Here is a 21,057-nt window from a genome sequence, read left to right as displayed (position 1 = left end):
ATATTCAAAGGCACACCCGAAGGACTCCGCCCAGTGGGAAAGCCTCGCAAACGGTGAGGGGTCCCAGTAGATGACGCCAGTAAAAAGCTGCTGAAATTTTCCAACTAAAGGACGCGATCGAAGGACCGAAATGGCTGGAGGAAGTCTTTCCTGGAGGCCAAGGGCCGATTTGACCTGCCGCGCCATTGAAGAAGAGCGCAATGCAGACCATATAGCCTCCTAGTGTACCGTTACGGTTCTGAATGAAGTGCCCCAAAACACTTCAATACCCTGTGCCAATTGGATTGTTGCAGTTATTATTATCCAAGTTATTGTTTCAAGCTGTCACAATCTTGGCAGATGCCGAATTTCACCTAATATTAGCACCAAGTATTAAGCATTTAGGCTCGGACGTTCCTATCTACTTAAAAAATAAAGGGACTTCCGTGATTATGGTAGGCTAGTGTGGGCCGAGAACTCACCGCAACATCGAACACATATGCAGGATGGTGTACTTCTGAACCAGACTGTGTGAAAATTCCAGGGCATCAAGATGAACCGCGAGGAATTTAGGTACAATACCTGAAGCCGACAACATTATGGGAACTACAACCACCCTCCCGAGATGCCAAATTTCTTTGACTTCCCCAGCCAGTGCTTCATAGTTCACCTTCTTCTCCAGGTATTTATCTTCAACTATGCCCATGCTTTTATGCAGGATTTTGGTGAATCACCTTACATACAGCATTGCACCTGTTCGTGTATTCCATCGATACCATTGCAGTGCAGCCAATGCAGTCGCCGCTCTTTCATTATGAGTTTTTTGTAAGCTTGGGGGGCGACCGTGCCGTCCTGAATGGCACACATAAATCCCGCCATCTCAGCAAAGAGTACCACACAGCCAGCGACAATTTAAGTATGTGCCATGGATTGCTTTGAAAGATCGATCCTTCAAGTTAAGCGAAGTCAGCATACAATTCTGCCTACAAACAGTGGCATGCAAGAGACTCGCCTGCTATGTAACGCGTAGTGATTCGACTTGGCGATGACCACGCCCTACCTCCAATGTCACGAGGCAGATTTATTCATTATACGGCCGAGTTTGGATGATGCATTCCTAATTTTGGCATAATACTCTGTATCCGCCGTTGAACGTTTTCAAAATGCCGAATGCATAAGCCAGTGCAGGGATAGCGAATACATTCAATGCAATTATCTTATTCTTCTCCTAGAGATACGATTTAGGCTCCAGCTTTAAATGTCGTAGGAATTCGAACAGCAGAGTAATCTTCAGATCACCAACACCACCAACTCGAGGATGGGTTCCTTGCAGAATTCCTAGGTACTTGGATGTAGAGGTCACCAATACTATGTCCGACATGCGGTTCGTGATGACCTTTGCAGAGGGCGTGGATTCGGCACTTGTTTAATCTAAATTCCATCTGAATATCACAGCTAAACATGTCTACTTTTCGCAACAGGTCACTAAGGTGGTCATTAGTACCAGCGTACAACTTGATGTCAGCTAAGTACATCAAGTATATCAGCTCGCACTTAGCACGTAGGCCATATTTTATTGTGAAACCATGCCTTAGAGCATCATTCGGTAGCCATGAAACAGGATTCAATGCCATGTAAAACCAAAGGGAACTCAAGGAATCTCCCTGGAAAATGCCCCTATTCTGAGGTATTGGTACCCTCAAATGAACGCACCGACAAGACTTTATAAGCTTAATGCGATACAGACGTAGGACATTGATTAGCCAGATATGGAGAACGCTGTCAAAAACCTTAGTATAATTGATAACTAAAGGGATTTCTTTGGCCTCTAATAATGAGTTGCTCTTTGCAACCCCTTGACGCAACTAGGCATCCTTTCTACACCTCAGACTGAATGTTGTGAAACTAGAGGTGTGCACTGTCTCTTCCACTAATAATGGACATTATAAATTTAGTCGGTCTTATGTCTACCGGGTCATGTACCATGTCCTCTTTAGAGACAAGTAAGTAATTTCCGCAGTGAGGAAGATCTTCAGGCCGACTAATGACCTGATTTATGTTACGTGCCAACTGACCCTGTATAAGGGTAAGTTTTTTATACCAGAAACTATGCACCCGATCCAAATCAGTTTTTTAGCTGTTTATGACTGACTGTTGAAACTCCTCTCCGGGGGCATGGCGAATTATCAGTGTAATCCACTCAGCATGCTAGATGAGCAACCCCCATGTTTCACCCCAATATTTTTTTTAGCATTCCTTGAGAAATCTAAAAAAAAACTCTGCTGGTAGCTCACGTACGTTGCATTCTGGAGTAACTTTCGGAACGACGCCGACGTCGCAACCGACTGCATACGACAGAAAATGTCTGCTTTAGAGTGGTCAGAATTTCAACTGTGGATGTCTCGTTGATAATGGCAAAGTTCCGGTATACCCTTTGCACTTTATTTTTTACCCGCCTTCTGGCATTGCCAGTGCTGATTTGAATCCTGACGTAATGACTTCCCCGCCGACGTTCCAGACGAGTTTTCCATGGTGGATCTCTTCAGCCACTCAAACCAGTAACGGGGAAGCAAATCTTCTGCCCGTGCAATCTATTACTATTATTAAAGTTATTAGAAGTAACGATAACTCAACTTTAAAAAGTCAAAACATAATTTCTACCCTTATAAGCTATCCTTAAATGATAAAATGGGTCGCAGCTTTCCAAATTGTTTATCGCTACCTTCAAAATTGTCTTATATGGTTGCCACTTACCCCTTGGTGGGGTGAGTCGCATATGTGCTCATCTCAGCAACTTAGGAACAAATTAAGGACGGGTTCGCTATAACAGACGTTTCTTAGTGTGACTAGTGGAGACTTACTTTCAGGGGGAGATGATTTTCACCCTACATGGGACAGAGAAACATACGGAAGGTGAAGAGGTCTAGGCAACAGAAATAATAAGAAGGAAGAAGTCATAAGTGAGCTAATTGGCAAAAAAGGCGGAAATAGCCATGATCGCGATTCTCAATAAGAAGAATACAATCAAAATTTGTGTGAAAATAAAGGTACGACCGCATCTACGCTACGCGACGCGGCCACAAGCTGCACTTAAGGAATTACACTGTGGAGAATATTTTGCAGCGTCGCGTGTCATTGCTTTAACGAACTCCTGCGAATTTTTCGGTCGTCGTTTATATTTAGGGTGTGTCTTTTCAAAACGAACGGACGAAGAGAAGTTAATCACTTTGATGAGTAAATACGAACTGCTGTTTAATGTGGGTAACGTTGGTTATAAAAATCAAACCATCAAGGAAAGCACATGGGACATTGACAAGGCAATCGTAACTCACCTGGTTTTCCCATTGCACGCGAAGAAAAGCAAAAAGGAATACCTCCCCCTCTGAATCACCCATGTTGCGAGAAATGTCGCATCGGGTAGCGTAGATCCGGTCGTAATTCAAGGCATATTGAAACCAGCTACCAAATACTTGAGGGTGATAACCCACGATAAGTTGAAGGGGACCTGGAACAAACCTACCAAAAACCGAATAATCCCATGAGAAGCATTTGCACGAATGCTTCCCAATGTGCGTAGACCAAAGTAATAGTCAAACGTTTGTCCCGTACCATAAACTCAACTTTTATATTCCACACGTCTTATATTTCAACTCTATCAAATTTCCTATAATTCATTTTCCTATGAATATTTTCCTTGAAAATCATTTTGTTGCTCCCCTGTCCTGGCAATATACATATATTTTTTTATGTTTATTACGTAGTCATCTCATCTGGTTCAATGGCCCAGAAAACATAATCCTTGCTAATTAGTCTGTCGCAGCAAACAATTTTTTGCCGGTTTTCATCTCTTAATTATTTCGTTTTAGATTTCTTAGGAATCAGGACTAATTACTTGAATCTAGGGGCAACAACATCCAAAACTGGATAATGGAAATAAGCCGGATGCCAGCAAAAATAAACAGGAGATATAAAGAATACCCAAGAGACATAAATTTTATGTGTTCAGGCACCTAAACATCCATCATGAAACCAGGATTTCAACCAGGCACAAAATTGAGAGACAGTGCATATCTGTCTAACTCAGTCACCATACCGTATCCTGGAGCAAAGAAAATGTTCCACTAGGATACTGAATTACTAAGGTCAAGGAAACATATTCCTCCGAAGAATTGTTGGCCCCCTACATGAGGATGACGATTCCGTAGCCTACATAACGACGAAATCTATGAGCGATACCATAACCGTCTGGTTGTGGATAAAATCCGGATCGACAGGTTGCGGTGGGCGGGTCACTTAATCCGTATGGATGAGGATGATCCAGCCCGGAAAGTCCATAAGGGCAATATCTATGGTAGAAAAAGAAGACGAAGCAGACCCTGCCTGAGTTGGAGTGATGGCGTAGGTCAGGACGCCAGACAGCTTTTAGAGATATCGAATTGGTGGACCTCGGCGCAAAACCGGGATGTCTGGAGTTCCTTATTAAGGCAGGCCTAGCTCGGATACCTGTTGTTGCGCCGTTGATGATGATGATGATGAAGGAAACATATTCATGTTTCTTTAAGTTTCTTTGAGCAATTATTTCACAAAACTCAATCCATTGTGACTGATAGATTAAGAAATCCAAAACCAAAAAGGAACCTTGAGATTTGCTTCACATTCAATAGACTCTCAGTACATTGTTGTGGTTTTTTCTCTCTCAATAGATTCACACTGTAAGAATTTATTAGTGTAATAAATACAGAGAATTGCCCTGGCAAAACCGACGTCTCTTCTTTAAAAGTTATTTATTGAACCTATATGTCATGCAAAACTATACACATCACTTCCTGTCTAGTTGAATGAAATAAAAAAATCGTAAAAGGCGAATTCGGTTGAATATAGGGTTTACGTTTTCTCCTAAATGGGGCATAGCAAATATACAAATTAATTGACGCTTTCAATACATGAATATAAAGCGGAAGAAGAGTTCGTAGAATCCTCAGACAACCAAAGTAGCCTCGAAGCAGAATCCTGTCAAAAATAGGACAGCCAATCCTGTACCAAATTAACTGTCTTACGAGAAATATCTTTTACAGGGACCGATTTTCAATAGAAAAGCTATCATACAACTTATTACAGTCGGTTTCCTGGTGCTTAAGAGAGGATGTGACTGGATTATGGTGAGGTCCTACAGCGCAGGAGTTCTTGAATGGGCAAACAAACAAAGAATGTAAGGAATGCGTGCGAATTTTAGAACTTCATACACTTTCCAAAGAAAAGGCATAGGAGGGACTGTCTACGTGAACCCACGTTAACCGAACGGGTCATTTGGCATGTTGGTGAGCACTTTCTTCACTGTAACCATCAGGCACTTTGCCAAAGGCTCAGAAGGAAACCTGGTAAAAACAGAAAGGAAATAGACAATGGTAAAGCATTCTAGAAGGGGTGATTGGAAATAGCAAAAAAAAGTTTCAAATTACTATGCGAGAATACCTTGGATAGAGGAATTGATGACAAATATTATGGGAGATAACTTTCCTACACCTTCTCCAACTACTTTCCAAACCCGGTAAGCCACCTACAAGCCCAACATATGGCCTGATATGAATCTTGGATACAATAAAGAAAATGACAGGGGAGGCACAACAGACTTGTCGAATTGACAGTACTTTTCTGCGGATGCAATAAGCACGGTGGTGATCTTGGCAAGGGATGTGGATGTGTCCTGTGCAGCGCAATTGGATTTCAAAAATACATTCAATTTCCTCCAAACTGGAGCCGAATCAGGGTCGCCGTGGCGGCAATAGGTCTTCCTAGACGCTTAGTGAGTTTAACCAAAAAATTAGCTTTGGGAAAAAACTTTTTGATAGTTCCTGAGAGTACATAGTGGCAGCAGATGTACCATAACGTTTCGTGCCTCTACTGTAGAATATGATATATACTGGAGAGCTGATGTTTTCTGACACAGCAGAAGCTATGATTGTTCGCCTCGTGGATAACTCGATCGTGCTTATAATGCCTTCAAAGTATGCTGTTAATCAGCTGGATTCTTCAAATACTGGAATGGGGAATAATTCACATACTGCCCAGAAGGAACTCTGATGACATATGAGATCTTAGAGGGTGCCTACAGGGAAGGACTTTCTCTTCTTTATAATGGCTCCTGTTAATGGACACCTTGCTATGGTTATTAGAAACCGTAAAGGCCTTTGCGCAAACTTTTGAAAACAACCTAACCCTAAAAATTATCCGCAAATTTGCGGGCATGATCGCTCAAATCTCAAATGCAACTCGGGAGATAATCTGCAATTGATGCTTCCTTAGTGGACTCACCTAATTGTTAGCTTCGCTAGGAACGTGAGGTTAGGTAGGCTTGCAATAGATAAAACCTGAAAATTTTCATTGAAATCATACTAAATAACAACACCATATCAAGCCTGTTGATGTGAAGTTAACTCCGGTTGGTCAACTAAAGAAAACATCACTGAGGTGCGAAAACTCTCGGACCTTTGACGAGATACTACGCGATGAAATACCACATGGAAAAACAATAGGTCTCAACAATAGGTAGTCTCGACTCCATTTAGTCAATTCAAGGAAGACCTCAGACGCCGATGCCTTAGAAAGATTTTATGTATTGCTTGTCTCTGGAAAACAGTCTTGAATCGCAAATGATGGAAATATCATAAATGGGAGGTCGTTGAACAGGCGATTTTCGGGGACAATAAAAAAGGCGAGAGATTTTCTAGTAAAAGAAGAATCCCGAACGAAATGCTCAAAGAATCCCGAACAAAATCCTCAACAGCTCGCGGAGATCAAAGCTGTTATTTCCAGACAATCATAGTTTAAAATGCGACGAAGCATCATGAAAAAGAAGAAAACTAGACAGTCATTTTATCCTCCGACGCTATAGTTTTGTTGATAGAGATCTAACCATAAACTGAGTGCGAACTACCTCTCTTAAGTAAATACAAAAGTAGCCAATGAATGCATGAGAGGCAAAGATCCTTCAAAGTACCTTCTCGTGGTGAGGGAACTTCGTAAGGAAACTCCTCTAGGGAACCAGAGGTGACACCTGAAGCTAAACGGTAATCAAAACCCCAAGGCGACCCCCAGTTTTAACTGGCTTCGTCTCGGCAAAAAGGCGCTCTGCCTACATCGACATACTTTCCCCGCTTGGCTATCGAAGTTAATAATGAGAAACCAAAAAACAAAAAATCTATAAGAAATCAACTAAATGTTGATCGCGCAGATCCAACCCAGAGTAAAAGGGGCTTAGCCTAAGCCTAAGCCTGAGTCTAGACCTAGATTCTCCACTTATGCAAGTGAGAACCAATCCGATTATGGCGCAGTCCTTGCGAGCAAAACGCCTCCGGGCAAATCACAAGGTCAAGGTTGAGGGTAAGGGGGCATCCGGGACACCTGCGACTAAGGGCAAAACGAGGCGTTAGCGATCCTCGAACGATTCCAACTATTCGGCACAAAAGGCAGCAAAAAGGGCGCGGACGGCAACGCCTAAGCCTTCATTTGCACCCAGGGCTATCGAAGCCGATGAATGGGTATTGTATGATGACACCAATCTATCCGGTTACGATACCAAGCAGTGCTAACAGCTTAGGAGGAAACCCCTCCCAGTTATAATAACTGCAACCTCCCAGGGCATTAAACTTCCCTTTGAGTCGGTACGTGTGGTATAAATCGTGAAATGTTACGGCCAAACTTTAATAATAATAATAATAATAATCGTTGGCGCAACAATCCATATTGGATCAGGGCCTTAAAGTGTGTTAGAGCACTTCATTCAAGACCGTAACGGTACACTACAGTATACTGTAAGAGGCAATGTGGTCAGCATTGCGCTCGCCCAAGATTATTACCCTAATTTGACTCAGGTACTCATTTACAGCTGAGTCGACTGGTATCCGACGTCAAGTCACGATACAAATCTCACTATCACCAGCGAGATTTGAACCGCGGCCTTCTGTATGACAACCCAGTGCTCTAACCACTGAGCTATTCGGATACGGTCAAACTTTGCCGATCAAAAGAGGAACTCGCTCAGGCGATGTGTGAGAAGGAAGGCAACAAACCCTGAAGCCCTCTGAGCTGTCATCGTTCGAAAAATGCTTCCTCTGGCTTCCAGAAGAAGAGCGCAAGGGTGCTGAGGTTTTGGAACAGCTTGACGTCCAGAACACCACCTCCACTTAGATGTTGCTAGGCAGCAAAGCAGGAGAAAGAGAGATATTAAAAAGTTTCGGAGACAAATGGACTGCCGGCTGTACTGCTCTACTACTCCTAAAACTATTGAAGGGAATGCGCAGTTCATGCCATCCTCATCTGAAGCGTAGATGAAGTACCATATATCTCAATTAAATTTGCAGCATTGTAAAGCGGCGACTGCACTTATTAGTCGTCGATGGTGGTCTCAAAAGACCTCCAGGCTGATTTGGTTAACGACCTATATGATGGTGACACCACAACGGCCAAACTAACCATAAAAACTCAACAGGGAAATAAAAATTCCACAATGCTCTGCATATTTCCCCTATGACATAGAAGAAGTTCGCAGTGGAACATTCATCACAGCTATCCAATATGCCATAAGTAAAGGCATCGAGATGATAGAGGTATGTGTTGTCAATGCCCCCCACATATGCTGGGGAAGTTCCAACATCAATCCAAGAGGGTCGAGACTATTAGAATGTCTGGTAGGAGTCGATCTGCAAAAATTTCCAACGTGATCAGGGAAGAGGTTATCGGCATCAGCGGTAACATTGCAGCTCTTGTCGGATCACAGGCGCATTGATTTCGTAATGGACACGGACTCACCTCCAATTATTCCATTTGGAAAACCGCGCAAGACAGATTCGGCGACGTATAAAATAAGACTGAGTGCCCGAATTACGATCCTTGGGAGGCGCATCCAATCCACTGCTGGAATCGAGAAAACGATCCAGATGATTGCAATTACCATGAGAGAAGCTTTCGAAGGAAGCTCTCTACACAAGATGCCGAAAAAAGGTAAAACATCATGTTTGGATTTGGCAAAACAGAGGAGAATTACAAGAGAGCTCCTCAATCGTGCCATAAAATCCAGCCAGCGGGGGCCTAGAATCAGCATAACAGAAAGTTCTAAGGGAGAGCATAAGATCGACTAAGCGATCATCATGGAGACGCTTTTGCAAAGCGACCTCCTTTGAGATAAGCTCAAAGCTCAAAGAACCCGAACCCAAGAGGCTGGAATCTGGTACGCAAAGCAATATCACTGGAGCGAGTAAAACGAGCATTTAGTTCGATCCATGGATACAAGTCTACTGGTCCGGATGCCCTGGGTCTACATTTTCGGAATATATACCGTCCACGCCTAGCACACGCTTATATTCCAGTTAACTGGCGGGATGTGAAGGTGATATTTATTCCCAAACTAGGGAAACCCACCTACACGGACGCAAAAATTTTCCAACCGATCAGTCTGACGACCTTTCTACTAAAAGGATTGGAAAGACTAGTAGATCAGACTATACGCAACACACCTACCAGAAAGGCAAATCCACGGAGACAACACTCCATGAGCTAACGGCAAAAATTTAGAAGGCGATGTCTGATAAAGGATATGCCTTGGGCACATTGATAGACGTCGAAGGCGCCTTCAATTATGCCTCATTCGCGGAGAAGAAGAGAGTATGGCATCGATCCGATGTTAGTCAGTTGGATTCTTCACATGCTAGAGTTGTAGAAGATCCACATATTGGTTGGACAAAAGTCTATTGAAGCAGGATTTCTTAAGAGCTGACCACAGGGAGGGGTTCCCTCTCCTCTGTTATGCATCCTGGTAATGTACACCTTACTATGACTCCTGGAGGACACAAAGGTCTTGGCACAAGCATAGGCGGACAATAGAGCTGTAATAATTACCAGGCAAGTTTGCGGACACATTATGTCACCGCCTGAATACAACTCTGCATATAATCCACAGTTGGTGCCTCCGTAAAGGACTCACGGTGAACACTAGGAAGACTGGACTAGTTATATTCACTAGGAACGTCAAGTGCGGCAGCTACACATTACATACCTTAGCGGAGGCAGAAATCCAGCTGGCGCAAACAGTCGAGTACTTAGGAGTACATCTCGACTGAAAGCTAACGTGGAAACGTCATATCCAGGAATTAGAATCAGAAAGCCTGCAGATTGCTCTTGCCCTGTAGGATTACGATAGATAAGCCTGGAGACTTTCTCTACAACGGATTCATTGGATGTATACATTCATAATAAAACCTACTTTGATGTATGAATGCATCGTATAGTGGCCGAGGCTGAATTTTGTTAACAGCAGGAAGCAGCTGGCGCAGATACAAAGAGTTGGCTACCTAAGTATACATTACTGGAGCAATTAGTATTACACTGACCGCGGCACCCGGAACTATTCTAAATCTACTCCATATTCACTTGAAGGTGAAATGGAAAGCAGATAACGACGCATATAGACTCCATACCATTGGTGCGTGGAAAGGTGGCCAATCATACGGTCATGTGTCCATGTGCAAATTCCATGATAAACATTCGGTGGCTCTGATGCCCGCCGATCATATGGTTTCCAGTTTCGTCTTTGAAACGACATACCCTGTCGTAATCACCAAAAGAGAAGAATTGTCGATAAATAGCCACGAGTCTTACAGATCTAATAATCTCCACCGACAGGTTAGTCATGGAAGACGAAACGGGCGCAGTGGTGTTCTCGGTCCGACCCCAGAGATACATGCCATTTCATTAACAGCAGAAGAATACTTCTGACAAAAATGGCTGGGTCGCACTATTCGAATCTGTTCTGGCAGTTGAACAGCTTTATCTGCACTAAATAGCAACAACATATCAAGCCAGATGGTATGCAGTTGCTACCAGTTGCTGTTGAAACTTGGCCGACTAAACAAAACAGTAGGTGGCAGGACACTGAAATATCATTGGTTATGATGAAGCTGGCAGACTGGTTCGCCGGGGTTCTGGATCCACAATGGTGGAGGTAGAACCAGCTTTTGGCTTCGTCCATCCACTGTCAAGTCTACTCTGAAGGGTAAAATTGTCAGAATGCATGCAGCCGAGTGGAGAAATTTGAACTCTTCCCGGCAGCCGAAAATCCTAGTGAAGGAACCACCGCTTAAGTACTGGGATATGCAAACTCTAGTAGGGCTTTTAACGGGACACTGCCCCTTAAGCTACCATATGGAAAAGAATGGGGTGGTGGTTTCGGCTACATGCAGCCAATGTAAGGAGGAGGAAAAGATGGCCCTGCATTTCATATGTAGCTGCCCGGCCTCCCCAGATCTCAGGCGAAGACAGCTCGGTAAGGTTTTCTGCAACGAAGAAGCTGTGCCCCCCTGCCCCTCGAGAATGTTCGCGGACTCGCAAAAGCCTGCGAGTACCTGACAAAGGGCCGAGTGCTCCGAGCTGCGTCTTCCCCCACTAAACTGAACAAAGTACTGAAGTTCGATCTACAGCGTAATTCATGAAATCTTCAGCAAGAATTCATGAAAAAAAGAACCACTACAAGGACGGGTTATTTTCGGCAGAATTGCAATGCTTGATTTCTTGATTTTACTATCACAAAATAAAAATAATTCAAACCGATAATAGATTACATCTTTTTGATTAATTATCGATCGCAATACTTATTCAACTATGCAGATATGTACACAGTGTGACAGATTTATATCTATTCAAACCACTATTCAGAGACATTTTTCCCCAATACCTCTCCCCCAGTTCCCTATTCTAATATTAAGTCCATTCACATGCTAATGTAGATAATCTCACCATTCGTAATAGTAGCGGCAATAGATAACACGAGAGACCCACCAATCCGAGCGTATGCCTCACTTAACCTAGTGCCTGGCATTATCAACCGTCATATTCCACAAAACCTACCAACTTTAGGACTCTCGAGACGGAGGCCCCCCTACACTCATCAACTCGAGGTATGTGTAGTTAGTTATGAAGCAAAAGTGTGCAATTAGCAAAGAGGGTGTGTATTTCCGCGTTTCAAAGGAGGAAAGTACCCAAATTTGGGTCAATGAGGTTGGCAGGATGCAAGTACTAAATCGTTTGAATTGTATCTACCACGTATGTGCATACGTGCTGCGCATATACGTAAAAAATACTGAGCCACTTTTAGTAACGTCGCTCAAGCTACTTTTCGTCCCTTTTAAAGGACCTTTTAGCAGTTAGTAGTAAAGTTTGTATTTCTGAGAGCGATTTTACACTAGATTGGTATTTGATGTAATGCTCGAATTGAAAGCTACCTCATTTCGCTAATTATTTTTCGCTCTTCGAATTGAAATCCGTACCGTTCCAAGCTAGAGAGGCGAACATCTGGGTAGATTCACTTCAAAACCTGATATACCCCTTTAAACCCCTTTTCAACAACTTCAAGTGTCTTCCTCCCCCAAAACCACACATTTCAATCACCCCTTGCTCAGTGATCTGGATCACACTATTTTCTCTCACAACTCCACCATGAGATTTTTTCCACCTGAAAAACCATAAGAACCTGAAGGAGGTTCACAAACGATGTATAGTTCTGTAAAAGTGCTCTCAACCCACTTCCTGCAAGAAATAATGCCTTACCTTGTGCTGAACGAAGTAGAGTAAACAAATTTTCCTCGGCTTGTCTCCTTGGATGTATCCTCTTGAGAGCTGTACAAGGAGCCAGGTATGCTGAATGCACCTCACCAGTTTACAGTACCCTCAGCAACCCAATGCGCTTACTTCCTTATCACAAATCACGTGCGGGGAAGGCGCCACAATACCAGAAAAGACACTTCCAGAGCACTCAACTTGAAGACATTCACCAAGGGTAGAACCATAATCACATACTCCGAGAAATGTAACGGTCAAAACTCACTACTTATAGCCACTTGCACTATCAACAATTCACTGCCAATATCAATTCTTTGCAAATTTATGCATCCCCTACGTGAAAAGTCCACCGATCCAATCTTGCCAGGAAACTATCTTCCCCGCTCGCAGATAAATTTTATCTTTCTCCTAAATTTCCATGATCCAATGAGAACTTGCAATCAATTACAACTTTCTACTCATCACCAGCATTTCTTTCCACCTCAACATCTGATAAAAGATATCTTCAGTCTCGAAACGGAGCGCAGCGGAACAATTTAAAACGAATGGAAGCCGAAACGAAACTGTTTCCCAAAGCCAGAAAACTGAAACGTTCACCAGCCACCATTCGAAATACGCGAAAAGTCTATCGGTGAAAAGCGAGCGCCAAGCTGCCACGGAGCTTTTCAGGAAAATCACTTGCTCTTGGCCGAATGGCGCTCTGGATCTCCAGGCTAGCACGCGAAAGCAGAGCAGCGCTCCACGGACGAGCTAATTTATAGTGCGAAGTAAAAAGATAGAATCGGTAGTTGTTAGGTGATATTTGCTCGGATAAGAAAGTTTGATTAATTGAATTTGGGGCGTTGAATAGGGGAAAAATTAATTGAACCACTTCCTCTGTTACTTATGAAGTGTTGACAAAAGAAGAATGAATGATAAAAATCCGATTAAATATTGTCTTGGAAAGGAGATAAATTAGAATTGTAAATTCCATACATGGTCGACCTAATCGTAAACTTTGAATCGTAGTACTTGAGGATTTAATTAGATTCTGGCGGGGCTGAATCATTCAAACGACCCGGATTAATGGTATCTTTCTGCCTTTTCTCCCTTCTTGGTACGATTATCACCCATTCTGACGATGAGGATGCACGACCTGTTAATTGTCAAGGACGTTTGAAATCCTGTGTTACAAAAGAGATTTCATATTCGAATGTATTGGAAATGTCCGTGGAAAACTTGCGAGAAACAAATACATTTTTGTCATAAAGCGCTCAAGCCAAATAGGTACAAACTAACAAAAGTAAAGCAAATTTTCAATTTAAATCGCGCGGCTAAACCGCAACTCAACATTTTATTTAAGTTGGTAGCATTGTGACTGACATCTGTGACAAACTTTATGTCAAAGGATTCATTCCGTTTTTTACGCTTGGTTTTGTACGACACGAAAAGTGCATTCGGCGATTGTTGCAATGTCTAATTATATTAAGCAAAGAATTCTGCGTAATAAAATTGCGTAAGCAGGAACGTTCAGGATGATAAAGAAAGCCTTCAAGCTCCACGCTTTGTCGCAAAGGAACGTTTATAAGTGATATAAACAATTCAAAGAAGACGTGGCAGATCCTCCCTCAGATGTAGCGATGCCGTAGGTCAGCACGCCAGATTGCTTTTAGGGATATCAACTTCTCTCGATGTAAAACCGGGATGACTGGAGTTTCTTACTAAGGCAAGCCTAGACCGGATATCGGTTGTTGCGCCGTTGATGATGATGATGATGATAAGCAATTCAAAGAAGGTAGAACTTCGCATTAAGAACTGTGAAGACATGCTTTCTGGTTATCAATCAGTCATGAAACGAATTATTAGTCTCCAGTAGAGACATGGATTTATGCTAACGACCTGGAAACCAGTGACAAATTCAGTGAATATCGTGGAGAAAGTGAAACCAAGTCGAAAAGACCACGCCAAAGTCGATTGAAAATCAAGGTCATGTTGGCAGTTTTCTTCGATTATCAGGGTGTTGTCCATTCAGAATTTCTTCCATCCGGGCAAATCGTCAACAAATATTATCGCTTGACTGTTATGCGTCATTGGCGTCAGGCAATTCGCAAGAAGAGACTTGAATTGTAGGTAGACAATTCTTGGGTTTTGCATCAGGATGATTCACCTTCTCAGACTGCACTCATTCTTCGGGACTTTTTCATCAAAAATTCTATGCATATCCGTCCACAACAACCGTATTGGCCTGACTTAGCATCGTGTATGTGGCCTAGCCTGATTATGCTTCAGGTTAAGATTGCATAATTCGCCAAGTCCCTACACGACCTACTCGTACGGCCAGGCTAGGAGTCGGCTCATCCAATTGGTCATGTGTTAGGGGTAAATACCTTGAGAAACTTCAGTTTCAAATAAGACCCTTACCCTGGTGGCCGGGCTAGCCAGGGTGAACATTTTTAATGACCAAAATATGGACTCAAATAAAAAACAAAAAACAGACTATAGAAGAAGATGTGGTGAAGCCAGGCGCTTCACTGGAGGAGGAACTGCTGGCATCCATCCGGAAGAGAGTGACTATCGAGGGCAGTACAGTCGGTGCCAGGAGTAAACCACAATGCTGAAACCAACCGTAGATACTTCCTGGGGCAATGGTTTTCAGCTTAGAAACCACTGCCGTAGAGCTGAGTGTAGCCAGTACTCCTAGCTCGAAACCGTCGACGTCAGGGGCACCTTCAAAAGTCAAGACTGACAAGAATGCCAACCATCGGAAACCGGCTACGAAGCGGAGGTCCACTGTAGTCCTGCTCAAGAACCAGTAGAAGAAGGTCATACATATTCTGAACAAGATTGCCAAGAATAAAGAGGCCGGTAGTGTCGACGTACTGGATGAAAAGGACTTCGTTAAATACCAAGCAATTATTGAAGAATATAACAGCAAACGAGCAGAAGGCGAAGCCCACTAATCAATCCCAAGACGAAGTCGAACCAAAACACAAGCAGAGCAGAGTGCGCAAGTGCCCGGACGCTAAGCAAACTGCAAACAAGTAAACAGCAACAGCCAGCCGACGAGCCACGAACTGCGAAATCCTTCAGCGAGGGAGGCACTTACGTGTGACGCTCGCGGATGGTAATTCCATTAGCGACAAACTATCGTCGGAAGTGTGGACCAGTGTTAAGGCCAGGGTGCCGGAGATGGTTATCGAGCATCTCTAGGATGACAAAGGCAAACACACGGGATTCATACCCTCATTCGATTCCACTGAGGTGATCCATGGGTTCCACGTTATAGCATGCGAGGAGCAGTGCTCCAGAGACTTCCTTGGTTCGTGCATCGATAAGATCACCACGCCTGACAAGGCGTAAAACTCAAAGCCCCCTACAGGAGACCGATCGCTCGCATCTGGTTGCCGAAGATGGATAAGGACAAACTCGTCCCCTGCGCTTCGAGAACCCCAGGATTGCCATGGACGACTGGGTAGGTATCGAGGAGAAGGAACCACAGGCAAACAGTCAACCTTTTTCTGGTCCGCATAAATGGAGAGTGCCAGGAGGCACTAAAAAAGGTAGTCTACAAAGTGTGGTTCGGAGCCAGTAACGCAAAGGTTGACGCCACCAACGAGCTGTTGGAAGAGATGAGGATCGACCGGCTGACTTGGACTGACGAGCCCCCTACGCAAGCAGATCATGCTTAGGGTAGCGCAAATGAATTTGCGTCAATGAAAATGCGCCGTGACTAATCTGCTTGTCCTCCTCCTACGTCGCACTAGGACAAGAGCCCTGGATCAGAGACGACCGAACCATCAAAGGGCTCCAAAGGAAATATTATAATTTACTCCACAGCACAAGAGACGATGATCGGAACAGACCTAGAGCATGTATCCTTGCATGGAAGAGTCTGCGTACTTTTCTGTGCCCGGTTCCCCCGAACTAGAGCAGGTGGGAGCAGATAACAACCGATCAGCTTCCCCAGAAGAACTACAGCATTTGACGTCCAATATAGCAACAAAATAGGCCAACCTGTTGATACACTGCCTCGCTAACACAAGGCAAACGCTTTGGGGCAGCTCGCAAATCAACGGAAGGGGTGAGTTACGAGTATTCTTACTTTTACTATTAATACAAATCTATCGGTGTGCAACAGGAGCAGAACACCAACCTTCCATTCCCCCAACTCGGGGAACTGTGACTGTTGGGACAAGGTCCTTCATATCATATTAACCGACAGTAAGATTCTTAGGGTGAAGAACTAGAGAGAGGAGAAATCCTTCTCAGATCACAGTAAGATATTTTTCAGTTTAGACCTCGCCGCAGAGATCTCCAACCCTTTCAGAGATTGTAGGAGGATCGACTGGAGGAAGCTTGGTCAAGTTATCAAGAACAAAGGCTCCAGGGCGCAAATTGGAAAAATTTGCATGACAGTCAAAGGTATGAAAAAAGCAATTGAAACTACTTTAAAGTCTCGTGACCTGCTAAATACAGCAAGAAGACACTTCCACCATGGTGGAATGAAGATCTTTTCAGCCTCAGGAAGCTGACCAAGGAGATCTTCAACTCTTGCCACAGGCACAAATATTGGCAGCCATTCAAGGACTGCCTGAGAAAGTCGGCCATCAAGACTGCCAGAAAGCGGGCTGCTTGGACTATTGTCAGATGATTGAAAGCTCCAGCGAATTTGCGGGGCTCAGTAAGATTGTGTCCAAGGAACACCGGAGTCCATACTTTCTTAAAAAGTCGGACACTAGCTGCCTAGAAGGAGAATCCAACAACGGCCGTACCAAACCCACAAGGATGCCGTGACCAGTATGGATGAACAAGTCGGATCCGGGAGATAGCCACTTGATCAGAGCTGTGGCCGGAGGCACGCCTCAGGCTGGCGTCATCTCTCTGGCGATCTGGTTGATAATGGTAACCGGAGCAAGCTAAAGGTGTTACCGTATGCCGACAACTTGGCGTCAGAGATGTTTCCCTCCACTATGGGTGACATCATGGAAGGAGCATTAGGAAGGGTGTGCCTGTAGGCCGCAAGGTGCGAACTCGGTATAAATCCAACCAAAACGAAACTGATGCTATTCACCACCAAGGCAAGGGTACCTGAATTGCACCTGCCGCGAGTAAATGAACAAAGATTTGGTTCTGGGTGTAATGCTGAATTTGAAGCTAAATTGAAGACTGGACGTGACTGAACTGAGGGTTGAGAAGGCCTTTATAGCCTTCTATGCCTGCCAGAGCACATTTGCGAAGAAATGAGATCTCCAACCACGGATGGTTTTCTGGATATGCACAGTGAAACCTTACGGCCATAGTAACATCCTAGAAGAAGTATCTCGAGAAATCTGGGCATTCTCCACGGACTAAGCCACAAGCAAGATGAACTTTACGAGAAACTCAGCTTCCACTTTCCAATCAAAGATGGAGTCAGTGTAGGAGTTTTTTCAAATACACACAGTGTATCCGAATAATATGGCTTCCCAGGTTTCCCAGTGTATTCCAAGCAGAAGTACTGGCAATACTGGAAGCCTATCGATGGTTGGAGCATGATCCGAATCCCAAGCCTACCATACCCATTCTCACCAAGAGCCAAGCGGCCATATAGCCTTGCACACAGCAGCGACATCCTCCAGGCTGCTGGGGCAGTGCAAAAACGCGCTAAACAAACATCTTCCTCTGGGTTCCCCGTCATAGGAACATAGAGGGTAATCAGTGGCCTGACGGACTGGGCAGAAGGGCCTCTGCTCGTGCCTGTGTCCCACTGACGACTGTCAAGGCTGGAATCTACTCACACTACTTAGCAACCACAAACCTCAGATGGCAAAAGTTGACCACCATTGCCAAATCAAGCAGGATTTGGCTCAGCTATAGCCTCTTATAGACGCCTTCGGGTTTGTAACCTGATCATAGAAGCTCTTGTGCCAGAACGTGCAAATTCGTATTACTAGAACTGTGCGAGAGATAAGGAAACCCTCAGGCACTTCCTTTGCGATTACCCAGCTCTAGCTAGAGTCAAGCTAGGGACACTATTCTTTGAGGACCTGCAAGATGGGAGAGCGGCGGTTGGCTCAGAAGATCTGAACCGGCTGGGCTCTCCCTCCGTGTTCTTATAATAGCTGCTATGGTCTTAGGAGTTTATTTATTCAAAACGGTGCACCACAGCGCTAATTGGGCTCCTTGGCCACTGATACTCGTTATCCCCGAAACTCAAAAGACCACTGCGGGGAAATTGTCTTGAGACGACAGAAGAGCTATAACGTGAATTGTAAGCACTCTGAAAACCATCCCAGAAGGCGACTTTCGACTGAAGGATTGGAAAATACGTACGTAAGTGTATTGTATCCGGAGGGGGTTACCTTGAAGGTGACCTAATATATTTGCAAGAATAAATACATTTTAGAAGAAATAAAAACTGGTCTTACTTTTTGGAGCCCTTAGTACCCCATCCAAGACAATTTGCAATGACAATTACTGATGAAAATATCTACTCAATGAAAGAATTCATGTACGTCATTATAGTTTGCAAAAGTTTTCGCAAAAACTATCATACATTTTATTCGAATTTTGTGTTTACTTCAAGGTGTCAAGCAATGAACTGCATGATAGGCTGATGCGGAATACAGCCATCTGCGAGCCAACCCAGCTCTCTCTGGAATTGATATTTGGCTCACCAGGAGCCAATCCTCCCGTCTACCAAGACCGTTGGTGGGTGGTGACAGACACAACCTGTACGAGATGACCCTACTATTAGCAAAACACGGCGAATCTAGAACGAGAAGTCGAAAAACGCCCACCCCCCAATCCAGCAGGTTATGCTAACCGTGCCCATTGGATAATTTGCAGTCGATTGTAACTGACTGTATTCGAACGAAGCCTCACTGTTACGTGGTCCCTTTAGTGAGTAAGTCCTATGGGGCTATGGCACGGCGGACCACCTAACCCCCATTCAAATGAGTACACTGTAAAAAAGGAAACTATTAAAAAAAAAACAAACAAGTGGGATCCCGTACCGCACACAAACTGCTCTATCAGGCGGAGGCAAATCTCCGCAATACTGAGAGCCAGGCGATTGCACATTAGAAGAGGGAAGGGTGGGAGGTCAAGCAGTGGAGCCAGGGTCAACATTGGAATACTGCGAAAAAACGAGTGAGGTTAAGAGTTCAGCTGTCAGGAAAGAGGCAGGTCTCAGTAGCGCAGATGCTAAATGGTATCTGCGCTATCTGAAGGAAGACCTGAAACCACAGGTCAAGACAGCTTTTACCATCAGAGCCAGGAAAGCGGGAGGCAACGGAAATCAGCTTGCAAGAAGGAAATGCTCCCAAGAAACCTAAACCCGAGCTCAAGCAAGAGCAAATCACGGGGCGACCAGAAACCAGTGGATGCCCCGTTAACTATGTTAATGCGGTAGATGGCATTCGATTCACACGTGAGAAGCAGGCAATAATTGAAAACCTCATCGTCATGAAGATATGTAAGGGATGGAATGCTGACTTAGGACCGCAGTCTCTAAACTGCTAGCATAGAAGGGAACGGAACTGTTGACCTACACTGGGGATGATATAACAGGGGCACACATGGTCCCCAAAGCTGCAGCGATTGAAACGGGGGACCTTCTACATCTTCTCATCACTCAATATATGGATATCCACACTCGATCAAGAGTTTCTAGAAGCAACGAGGAGGACAAAGACAACCACCTCACGATCCTGACAGGCAATTAAACGTCGTAACTGCCAGATCAATTATAGATATGATGGCAGACCTGTGCATATGGATAAGCGCAGAACACATCGGCTGGAAAGCCTACTGACGTCCCCGAGGGAATCGCGGAGGCCATAGAGGTTAAAAGGCAGGACCGAGCAGAGAAATGGACCCGCTGCCCACAAACGAGGAGACACTGAACGACCTTGACCTACAACTTCTAGGGGTCAAGCCGAACGGCGGAACACAAGAAAGTGTCATGTCGAAGGAGGGAGACAGTACTCCGACATTATAGAAGATCTCCAAGTATTGATGGAGCAGATAGCGAGCACTAAAATACCCCCGGAAATCCTCCACCATGCAAAAGCTGCATCTGCAGTAATTACAAGGGCAAGTTCCAAGGATAACATCGAAATAGTGCTGGCTCAAGGACCCTAAGTATACCGGGGGCAGACTTGTAGTATGTAAAAAGAAAGTATGCAGGTAATTTGGGATTCCTCTTGTGAAAAACCAAGAGCTTGCATCATTCTCAAAAGAAACTGAAGATAGGTATTTTTTTCAGTGTCGGATAAGCCTTCTATTTCGGATCACAGAATAATTAGATTCGGCATTGAAGGCTACTCGGAACTATAAGACACCTGAGTGATAATATAGGTCATCTACAGGTGAGCGATGATATCAGGAGCGTAATAGAGCTAGAAACAGTGGTGGAAAGACTCCGGAATCGTCATTGAAGCATATGGCTGCCCGTCAAGTTGTAGATAAAATCCGAATCAATAGGTTACGGTGGGTGGGTCACTTAAT

The 21,057-nt window shown here is 44.2% G+C and overlaps 1 protein-coding gene across 2 annotated transcripts in view; it reads right to left on the bottom strand.

The window, feature by feature from the left end:
* Positions 1-21,057, bottom strand: part of LOC119653812 (high affinity cGMP-specific 3',5'-cyclic phosphodiesterase 9A-like) — a 530,323-nt gene that overhangs the window by 460,738 nt on the left and 48,528 nt on the right. The window contains exon 1 of one of the 2 annotated variants that reach the window (XM_038058836.1): positions 12,577-13,129. The exons of the other annotated variant lie outside the window; for it this stretch is intronic. The gene's annotated coding sequence lies outside the window, so the exon portion shown is untranslated. Of the gene's footprint in view, positions 1-12,576; positions 13,130-21,057 lie in introns of those variants that run through there. 2 annotated transcript variants of the gene reach the window in all.

The sequence above is a fragment of the Hermetia illucens genome, chromosome 4, assembly GCF_905115235.1.
Source record: "Hermetia illucens chromosome 4, iHerIll2.2.curated.20191125, whole genome shotgun sequence".
In the NCBI taxonomy this organism is placed as follows: domain Eukaryota; kingdom Metazoa; phylum Arthropoda; class Insecta; order Diptera; family Stratiomyidae; genus Hermetia; species Hermetia illucens.
This window is presented reverse-complemented; position numbering and strand designations above follow the sequence as displayed.